An 11,651-nucleotide genomic window follows, 5' to 3' on the forward strand; every position below is an offset into this window, starting at 1 on the left:
ATGCTCAGGTTGACCTGCAGGTCTCTTCATATCTGATCATTCCTAATTCTGTCCTTCCATGTTTTCTGTACAGTTGATCTAAGGAACTTCATTTCAACAGCTTGCAGTTGACTTATCTCTCTTTTAAGTAGGACACAACTCTCCAGACTCTATGCCATGGCAAGCAGGAGATAAGTCTTAAACAGGGTCTGTTTAGCCCTCTGAGGAACTCCCTTATCCCATACTATGTTCCATACTTGATGGAAGAAGTCGAATCCTTTTTGCACCCTGTTCAACACATCGTTCTTGGCACCAGTAGCATAGCCAAGATTTCAGTTTTGGGTGGGGCATTAAGGTAGTTCTTCATCCGGAATTTTATTTTGCTAGGTGTTGTAACTTCCAGAGTTTAGGTGGTATACGATACCTAAAAAAAGAAATGAATGTCGTTGGATCCAAGTAAAAGTGATGGATTCATGCGGATTCCGGAAGCTAAAAGTAATCTTCTTCTTCTTCCCCGCTTTTCCCACATACATAGGTCGCAGGTGCGAACTGTGTCGCACATATGGATTTGGCCCTGTTTTATGGCCAGATGTCCTTCCCGACATCAACCCTATACAGAGAGATGTAATCACTGTTGTGTGTTTCCTTGGTGGTTGGTAGTGTAGTATGTTGTCTGAATATGAAGAGGAAAGCGTTAGGACAAACACCCAGTTCCAGAGACAGAAGAATCAATCAGATGCGATTAAAATCTCCAACCCGGCCACGAATCAAACCCGGGACCCTCCAAACCGAAGGCCTCAACACTGATCATTCAGCCAATGAGTCGGACTCCGGAAGCTAATAGTAATATACATTATATATAAAATGCTCAATAAAAGTACATTCGTTAAAACTCCTGGGGTGTCTGGACTCATTGGATAACAACTAGCAGCCTCTGTTACTCCCATCCAAACATAACTGCAGCATTTCATATGTTCCAAGTACAAGTGAAATGAATACAAGAATAAACAGTTTGAGTAAAGATGCAATATCCTGGTTTATAATAAATATGTTATATATATATATAATATAATAATGGTATTGTGATAAGCAATAAAGAAGTGACATTTTATACAAATAATGCGGCAAAGAAATACACACACGCACATCGAATACAGGTTTCTCGCCCTTCTTGTCCATGGCTAGATCATGAAACCAAGAATATGATGGCCCACCGTGACTCTATTTCGACGTTATAAACAAACCCTAGACGACAAAGACTTCGAATCTTACCACATCTTAAGAAATCGCACAAAGCAGTTAATCAGAAATAAGAATGTATATATTTCCGAAATTTAGCTAACAACTTACATTCTAATCGTGCATGGGACCAACTTAGAGCTCTGGGAATAGGAAAATGTCAACAGAGACAAACAACTCCTGACATTTCACTTGACGAACTGAACGATTACTTTAGTAGAATAAATGTTCAACCTACCACAATTACCTGCACCGACTCACCGCCCTCCCCTCCAGCCAATCTACCATTCAAATTTTACAGTGTCACAGAAAATCAGGTTAAAAAGGCTTTGTACTCGATTAAATCAAAGACTACAGGTGTAGATGATATTCCTATTACTTTTATACATAACATTATGGGTGCTGTCCTGCCTATACTGATGCACATTCTGAACTACTGTTTACTAAACAGAACTTTCCCTACTGTCTGGAAAACAGCCAATATTATACCGGTACCTAAGAGTTTAGACCCACGATCACCCTCTGACTATCGTCCTATGTCCATACTCCCTGCGCTTTCTAAAGCCGTTGAATGTTAATTATACAAGCAAGTTCTGGAATACCTAAATAAAAATGCTCTTTTGAACCCTTTGCAATTTGGATTTAAGAAGGGTCACAGTACCGGAACAGCACTTTTGAAGGTTTCTGAAGACATTGGAAATGCTATGGACAAACAACTGCTCACTATAATTATCCTTCTTGACACCAGTAGCGCCTTTGACACTATAGAAATTCCGTCTATGATAAAGAAAATGGAACTGCTAAATTTCGACCTGGCTGTGCTTAAGTTTTTTAGTTCTTATTTGAGTAGCCATCACCAGCGTGTAACGGTAAATGACAAGGCCTCTAAATGGAAAATGAAACTTAGTGTTGCCCCACAGGGCAGTATTCCATGGCCCCCTTTCTCCTTGACTTTACCTTTTGTTTTACCACACACCTCTATAGCATAATTAACTATTGTCATTCTAAATACATTCCACTCTTCATCAACACTGCCAGTCTCATATTTTGGCAATTTAGCTGCTATCAAATTTTGAAAATCCTTCTTGACTTTTTAATTTTTCAGTTTCCATTCTTTAATCTTTGACAGTCTCTTTACTGGATGTGTAGCTTTAAGTATGCAATTTAGATCCACTACTAGAAGTCTGTGGTCACTATCCAAGCTTTCATATGGAATACATTTTGTATCCCTCACTTTTTCTTCAATTAATTTATTGGTTATCACATAATCAATAACCTCTTTGATTTCCCATCCCAGCCATATCTGGTAATCTTATGGCTATCTCGTTTCTTTGAAGAATGTATTTTTTATTGAAAGATTGATCCTTACACACCAATTTAGAATATGCTTGCCCTCTATATTTCTTGTTCCATATACAAAAGGGCCCATCACCAAATACCCAGATCTATTAGCCCCAACTTGGGCATTCAGATCCCCAATTATCATAACACTGTCTTCTCGTATTTGATCCTCCAAATCATCCAGGAACTTCGTTTTCTCATCATCACTGCATCCTTGCTGAGGGGCATACACTTAGATTATTGTAAAACTATTCTTCCCTAAGTTTACTCTGGCTTTCATTATTCTGTCATTTACAAGGTAACATCTGTGACATGTGTGATATCTTTGTCGAGTACCAAATCTACTCCATTTTGTGCTTCCTTTTTGTTACCATACCATTACAGTTTGTAACCTCCTCTTAATAATTTTGAATTTGTCCCTTTCCATTTTGTCTTGCTCAATCTCAGTATATGAATCTTCCTTCTTTCCATCATATCTACAATCTCTTCACTCTTGACTGTCAGAGTTATCACATTTAGCACAAACTCGCTGACAATGCTGCTGCATCCAGCTCATTTCTCACTACTTTCTTTCGAGGAGCTGAACTGGGGTCAGCTGAACAGAAATTGGCAGCTTCTGAAGGGAGTTTTGCATTCCATACTGTTAAACATAACCAAACATTTCGCTCGGCAGACTGCACGTCTAAACTGTTTCAGAAGTGTTTCGAACCAAAATATTCGTGTGCTAAGACAAAGTGTGAAGCTATTGTCACTAATGTGATTAGTCCATTTGTGATATCTGATGTATAGAAGGACCTGGAAAATGTGAACTATGTCTCGGTGTACACAGACTCTTCAAATCATAAATCCACCAAACTTTTCCCCATTCTTGTTCGCTATTTTATTTACAACAAGGGGGTACAGGTAAAATTGTTAGATTCTGAAGAACAGGTAGGGGAAACTGCTGACATTATTTCGTCATTCTTCCTGAAAATGCTAAATGATTTTCATCTTGAAAGTAAAGTGGTTGGACTTTGTGCAGACAACACTAATACTAACTTCGGTGGCTCATCTCGGAAAGGTTCTAAAAATGTTTATTCCATCGTGCAGAAGTCTCTGGAGAAATCAATTGTTGGTGTTGGTTGCAGTGCTCACATAGTGAACAATGCAATACAAACTGCTGTGGACTGTCTTCCAGTATGTGTTCAAAGTGTAGTGCAAAAAATCTACTCATATTTTCACATTTACACTGTACGTGAGGCCTTCTTGATTGAGTTTTGTGATTTTGTCAAAATTGAGTATTCCAAAGTTCTTGGTTTCAGTAGAACAAGGTGGCTTTCCTTGTTACCTTCCATTGAACGGGTACTGAAGTTGTATCCGGCCCTGAAATCATATTTTGAATCACAAAGCAGGTGTTCAACTGTAATCAAACAGTTCTTTGATGATCCCTTGTCTGAGGTGTGGTTGAATTTTGTGCATACTCAAGCAGCAATTTTTCACAGTGTTATTCAGTTATTAGAGGGGCAACATCTTGTTATGTTGGATGCTTGTAAAGTATTTGACGATCTCAGGAAAAAGCTCTCAAGTAGGCTAGAGTGTGTGTTTGTACCCTCAGTTGTTCAATCTAAACTAAAGAACCTTGAAAATGATGGCTTAAGGTTTCACATTTCAAGAAAAATGTTGAAATATTTTACTCCGCTTGCTTGGAATACTTAGACCAGTGGACTTTTCATTTTTCTGAACTCAGTGTGTTAATTTGGGCAGATCTTAATTCTGTGTTTGAATGGAGTGATGTACATAGGTCATTAGATTTTATACTTAAGTACACTGGGAAAGAGATATGTGATACAATGCATTTTGATGAGATTGTTAATGTCAGGGAATATGTCACAGTTACTAAAGTAAAGGAATGCAATTCGTCTCGTACACCAACTCATTTGAGGTGGGTGGAAATCTTCACTAATTTTGAAGATAGGAATATTGGCTTCAGGAATATAGGTGATATTGTAGAATTTGTGTTATTCTTGCCTGCAACAAATGCTCCTACAGAATGGTATTTTCATTAATGAACAATCTTTGGACAGATGAAAAATCCAGGCTAAAGCCTGAAAATTTAAAACACATGGTAATCACTAGGTGCAACTTGGATTATAACTGCATAGAGTTTTATGACATACTGCGTGGAAACTTAAAGTTGTTGAAGACAATTCATTCAAGTGAAAAGTACGGGAGCCTGTCACAGTGACTTCACACTGCAACGTGTTAATGTAACACTGAACACTGTGCGTTTAAATGCAATAGCATAATAGGTTAGTAGGTTAATAAAATTTGGTAATTTTTGTTATTGGAACATATTACTTCCTTTTTATGGCATCTAAAAATCACATTTTTTAAAAAAAATTTATCATGCTGTAGTGAGTAATAATGTACGATTCGTTGTATGCTTTTTAGGCTTGGTATCGTCTAACAGGAACGAGAAAAATTGGCGATCAAGTTCGCTGCTAGATCATATTTACGATCAGGTCTTGCTTTTTGTCTCTGGATATCTGGTCACCCTAGCTGAAGTGCCATATGTTACAGTGGAAAGTCGATAAATCTGGATAGGTTCATTCAGAGATGAACGCCATACAATGCGCTGCAGATCTTGGTCATCAGAATGAACTAGAATTTGCCTGTACATTTTTGTAACATCTGCGGTGAAGGAATACTTGTATGTTCTAAATCTCAAGATGGTAGAATACAAATCGTTTTGCACTGTAGGTCCAACCTTCAAGATATCGATCAGTGATTAGTTACTAGTAGTTTTATCAGAGGCGTAATATGTTGGCTTATTGGTTTGCATTGTCACAAGTTCCATGTGATGAAGATCAGCATATTTATTCTGTCATGAACTTGACATAGTCCTTCTTAGAGTCTGGTTGGCAATGTAACCGCTGTTCAATTTGACTGAGACGAGTGGTGTATTTAAATGAATACTCAAGTTCCTCATGGTGTGGTTTAATAGGCAGTCTTACATCATATCTTCCGGTGCTATCCGTAGTAGTGTTGTTCACAAATTGTTTTTCGCACTGACTTTCTTCCTTAGAATGTTGGGGAGACATCTTTACTTCCTCTTGCTTAGTTTAGTTTAGTTTAGTCTATTGCCTTTCTTATATGGCGGGGCTTAGGCTATGAAGCCTGCTATTACGCCAAACCATATTATACAACAGCTTTATATAATTTACAGAATAATGTAGCCAGAACCATTCGACCTGTATGTGCAGTTCATTGCTGCGCACAAGGCAAGACATTACTTTCTTGCTGGTAGACTTTAGACAGTGTGGTAGTGTCTTGCCTGATAAGATCCAGCCAAATTCAGTGTCCTGTAGTACGGGATGATTTTCTCTTGTGAGTTGACCACGACGCAGTATGTCAATAAACACAGAAGCCCCCAGTAGTAAATCAACTTCAGCTGGTGTACTAAACTGAGGATCCAGCGAGGGAGTGTCACATGGGAACTGCAAGTCAGACGTGTCAAGCTGTGCTGTAGGGAGCTGACCAGTTATGCGAGGAAGTTCAGCACAAACAATGGGGTTAGTGTAGTCTGTGACCCTGGATGTAACTTCAATTTGACAAGTATGTGTAGATTCAGTTGCCTTAGTATCACTAATTCCCCTTATAGGCATAAGGTATATTACATAGTATATATTAGATACATATTAGATATATTAGATAGTATATATTAGCAAATTAGATAGTATCTTGCCTGTTATATTCGTGTTTTTCTTTGCAAGGTTTCATTTGTATTAGAGCATAGTAGGATAATGTAATACTAAAGAAATAATCTTCTGTCTACGCATTTAACTTTGTTGGTAATCCTTGAGTAGGGTACTTCTTGCAAATTTCAAACTTTAGGCCTAATTGCAATTTTCATTTCTATTTGTGCTTAATAATAACCTATTGTAATTAGGATACATCTAAACGTAGTTTAAAATCATTGTAGTGTATTATAGTAGGTATCTTATTATAAATTAGTGTGTTTATTCTATTACTGTGAAATATTTGTGTAGTATAGTATCTGTAGTATCTGTGCTCTCTGTATCAACTCTCTTACTAGAATTCTGTTTCAGTAATTAGGCTAGACTTAACTGCAGTTTAGAATTGTGTAGACCTAATTTTTGTGTATTACTTTTGGTTTTCAGTAATTAACAGCAATTTTCATTCTGTTAGGGTGTTGTAGAAAAAAATCGTACAACTAAGTAGTATTGTAGTGTAGTAGTAGCTTATATTAATTACCTTGTTTTGTGTAATCTTTGTGAACTATCCTAGATAATATTTCTTTCCTTTCATTTTTATAGGCAATATTTCTTTCCTTTCATTTTTATTTGCATAGAACAAGTTATTTTATTTTTCCTTTTCTTTCCATTATTTCATAAATAATGGATAAGCAGTGCAAGTGTAGGAACTGTGAGTGTGGCCAGGCATTAAGGAGTTGGAGAGTTTGAGGGAGATAATTAGGATTTCCTCAGAGGACAGGAAGGAAAATAGGCCTCAAGAAATGGAAAAAATCCAAAGAAAAGCAGTTTGATTTGTTCTGGGTGATTTCCGACAAAAGAGTAGTGTTACAAAAGTGTTGCAAAGTTTGGGCTGGGAAGACTTGGGAGAAAGGAGATGAGTTGCTTGATTAAGTGGTATGTTCCAAGCTGTCAGTGGAGAAATGGCGAGGGAGGACATCAGTAGACGAATAAGTTTGAGTGGTGTCTTTAAAAGTAGGAGAGATCACAATATGAAGATAAAGTTGGAATTCAAGAGGACAAATTCTGGCAAATATTTGTTTATAGGAAGGGGAGTTAGGGATTGGAATAACTTACCAAGGGAGATGTTCAATAATTTTCCATTTTCTTTGCGATCATTTAAGAAAAAGCTAGGAAAACAACATATAGGGAATCTGCCACCTGGGCGACTGCCCTAAATGCAGATCAGTAGTGATTGATTGAATTGAATACTCTCAGTTTGTGTTTGTATTTTAGTCCAGTCTGAATATTTTGTCTTTCATTGATATTACTTCCTGTATTCCTAGGATTGTCTTCACACTCTGGAGAATTGTCATTTATTTCAAGGGTACATGGAGTTTGGACAAAATTTGGTTTATTCTCCCATCCGAGGCTCGTTCATAGATTGAAAGCAACACATATTATATATATATATAATTCGCTGGGGCCATCAAGGACCACGTTAAGTCTTGTTGCAATTGACACTAAACTTAGCCTTCTTTAGAGCCCAAATTTCCCTCATTCTTTGTGAGTGGGCCTGCTTACGCTCCTCTGTCCAAGGGGCACCGTGTCTTCTCTTCGGTTGCTCGTCTCGGTTTAGCCCGTTCGTCATTATTTTCTTGCGGAAGAGATCTCTGTTAAGGGCATCTTCAGCTGAGATATGTAGCATTTGCAGGTCTTCTTTGGTATTTCTAAACCAGGGAATTGTGGTTTTGGGGTTTGAATCAAAAAAGTGAAAGATTTCTTTAGTTAACTTTCTTCCGTCCATTCTTTTCAGATGACCGTAAAATCGTGCCCGTCTTTTTCTGATTGTGTCGGTAATTTTCTCTATTTTGCTGTAGACTTCCTTGTTGGATCTCTTTTGATGGATTCCATTTCTGTACTTTGATCCCAAGATTCCTCTCACTATTTTGCATTCTCTTTTCTCCAGTTCTTCAAGGAGTCATTTGTTGGCATTTACAGACAGGGTTTCGGCTGCATATAGAACTACTGGCTTCAGAACTGTTTCATAGTGACGTATCTTGGTGTTTTGGGAAAGGCATTTTTTGTTGTAGATTGTGCGGGATGTTTGATAGGCTATTTCCAGTTTGCGTACTCGCTCCTGAAGTGCTTCTTTGTCCAGTCCATTTTTCATGATGATCTCACCCAAGTATTTGAATTTGTCTACTCGGGTGATGTCCCCGTATTTTGTATGGAGTTTTGGTGGAGCCTCTTTGATGTTAGTCATTACTTCTGTTTTCTCAAACGATATCTGCAAACCGGGTTGTTCGGCAATTTCCTTTAAAATTTCAACTTGAGCTCTAGCGGTTTCTATGTCGTTTGAGAGAACAGCAATATCATTGGCAAATGCTAAGCAGTCTGTTGCGATCCCCTTGGATTTGATTCCTATTCTCAATGGACTGTAGTTGGTTTCCTGTAATCTCACCCGCCAGGTTCTGATGATCTTTTCAAGAACACAGTTGAAGAGTATCGGGGATAGCCCATCACCTTGTCGGACTCCTGTTTTGATGTCAAAAGAATGCGAGAGACATCCGTGGAACTTCACCTTGGATTTTGTATCGGCCAGGGTGGCTCTAATTAATGCCAGCAGTTTCAAATCAACTCCAAATTCATTTAAGATGTTTAGCAGGACTTCCCGGTCAATGGAGTCGTACGCTTTCTTAAAGTCCACAAAGACAGACACATACTGCTTGGACCTTAGTGTACAATATATGATGATCGTTTTGAGATTTTGGATCTGTTCAGCTGTTGAGTGACCTTTTCTGAACCCTCCTTGGTATTCACCTATTTGATGTTCGACTTGTGCTTCCAAATGCTCCAGGATGGCAAGTGATAGAATTTTGTAAGTCACGGGTAGCAAAGATATTCCTCTGTAGTTGTTAATGTTCTTCATGCTGCCTTCTTTGTGTAATGGATGGATCAAAGCTATTTTCCAATCTTCGGGTAGGGTCTCCTTGTTCCAAATTTCTTCTATTTGCTTTTGCAAGATATCAAGTGATTCCTCTGGGGCATATTTCCATAGTTCTGCTACTACTGAGTCTTCCCCCGGCGCTTTGTTATTTTTGAGATGGGCAATATGGCGCTTGATTTCATCTCTGTCGGGTGGTCTGGAATCTGGGTACCTGAGTAAGGGTTCCTTGGTCTCAATGGCGCTTTGCGGTTTAGAGCAATTAAGTAAATTCTTGAAGTAATCTGCCAGAATGCTGCAATTTTCTTCATTTGACATCGCCAGTGTGCCGTCCTTTCGCTCAAACCATAGAGATGGTGGTTTATAACCAGTAAGTTTGCGTTTGAAGGCTCTGTAGTACTCTCTGCTTTCATTCTTCCTAACGTTTTGTTCTACCTTTTCAATGAGAGATTTTTCGTATTTACGTTTCTCAGTTCTGAACACCCTAGCTGCTTGGGCACGTTGGGTTTTGTAGGTTTCCCAATCATTTTCTGATTTCGTAGAGTAGTACTGTTTCCACGCAATGAGTCTTTCTTGGAGGACTGATTCGCAGGTACCATTCCACCAGGCATGCTTTTTGCTTCTCTTGATTTCTGCAACGTCTTTGGCGGCCTCAACAAGGAGACTTTTGGCATTGTTAAAGTCACAGTCATTTGGTCCAGCCTTCTCCTGGAACTCCTTGACCCTTTGCCGAAGTTTATCATTGTCGAAGCATGTGATCTGTTTGGTTGTCTTCCTTGTGTTTGCGGGAATTGGTTTGAATTTGATAAGAGACATATAATGATCTGAGGCCACATTGGTGCCTTTCTTTACCTTGACATTCATAATCTCAGGGCTGTTTCTCCTGGAGATTGCAACATGATCAATTTGGAACTCTCCGAGAGCTTGGACGGGAGAACGCCAAGTCATTTGCTTTCTGGGTAGATGGCCCCAGGGGGTAAATCTTTGGATAAATCCCTCGTCGTGAACTCCACGGTGCACGAGTCTCGTTCGGATTCTGGGGGAGACTCGACATCATGCAAGAGATGAGTCGGAGCGTCTTGGTGTACCCCGAAGAGTCAAAAATTCAGGCCAAAATCTAAAACCTGTCTAGCAACACATATTATTATTATTATTATTATTATTATTATTATTATTATTATTATTATTATTATTATTATTATTATGATTATTATTATTATTATTATTATTATTGAATATCCAAAGCAGTTTGGAACCCTGTTTTACATAGTATACGAGGGTTGTAGTTAAAATACATATTCACTTTTACAATGAAAATGAATTCATGTATCTAGATTCACAATTAAGTATTTATTTTCCACCTAGTCGATACAATGATTGCTTAAGGCAATTTTTAATGGTCAAAAGTGGTACATGTTTCGTATATTATCAACATCTTCAGCCACATAACACTGTTTAGATGAAAAATGTATAAAATTGACAAAGTAATGCTTTAGAGGAAGTGTCCTTAAAATTAACACTCGATTGACAAGATTAAAACAAACAAATAACTCAAGAGAAAATATATAAATTATTTCTACAATAGAAAGCAGTCGTCAAGGAAACACTTGTACAATATTCCATAGAGAAATTGTCCTAATAAATATTCTTTTCTTAATAATTCATGAAAAAAGATCAATTTATAAATTAAAAATTATACAATTTATAAGTAATTATCGAAATGAAGAAATCCTGATATCACAGTGCGGCTCTTATTATTAATGTAGATGAAGATATAACTAATTCCTAGTTGTCAAATCTTATTAAGCCTGCTTTCCTTTGGAACAGTAACTCCTGTCATTCTTTCACAGTTTTGCGCCGGGTGTAATATTGATGATGCGTTCTTCCTTGCTCTTACACCTGAGGAGGTGGAGGAGCGGGGGATATAGGTGTGTCAAGAACTTCCTTGCTGTCACCTATAGCTTCAACTGAGGAGGAATAAGTTGTAGGGCTATCTGTAGGAGGAGAAATTCCAATTCTTTTTTCGTGATCCTTCTCAAGCATTTTCAAATATACTAGAATTTGATAATATAATGGATTCTTATATTCTACAGCCTCATTAAGGTTATCATTTTTCTTTACAACTTGGTCTAGATGAATGTACAGGTCTTCATATGTGTTCATTAAGCTGCCCTTTTTTAACTTTTTTATGATGGTCAGGTCTTGTTCTATGTTGGTAAATTTATGACCTGTGGCAGTCATGTGTGATCCCATTGCTGAGAATCTTCTATGTTTTTCAGCATTCACATGTTCCAAATATCTAACTTTAAAATTGCGGCCAGATTGTCCTATGTATGTATTCTTACATTCAAAGCATGTGAGTTTATATATTCCGGAATCAAAAAATTTATCTTTTTCCGAGAGATTTATTGTATCATGGTTGAAAATACTATGTTTCATGTTGTTATTGGTGG

This window comes from Anabrus simplex, chromosome 6 (assembly GCF_040414725.1).
Source record: "Anabrus simplex isolate iqAnaSimp1 chromosome 6, ASM4041472v1, whole genome shotgun sequence".
NCBI lineage: Eukaryota > Metazoa > Arthropoda > Insecta > Orthoptera > Tettigoniidae > Anabrus > Anabrus simplex.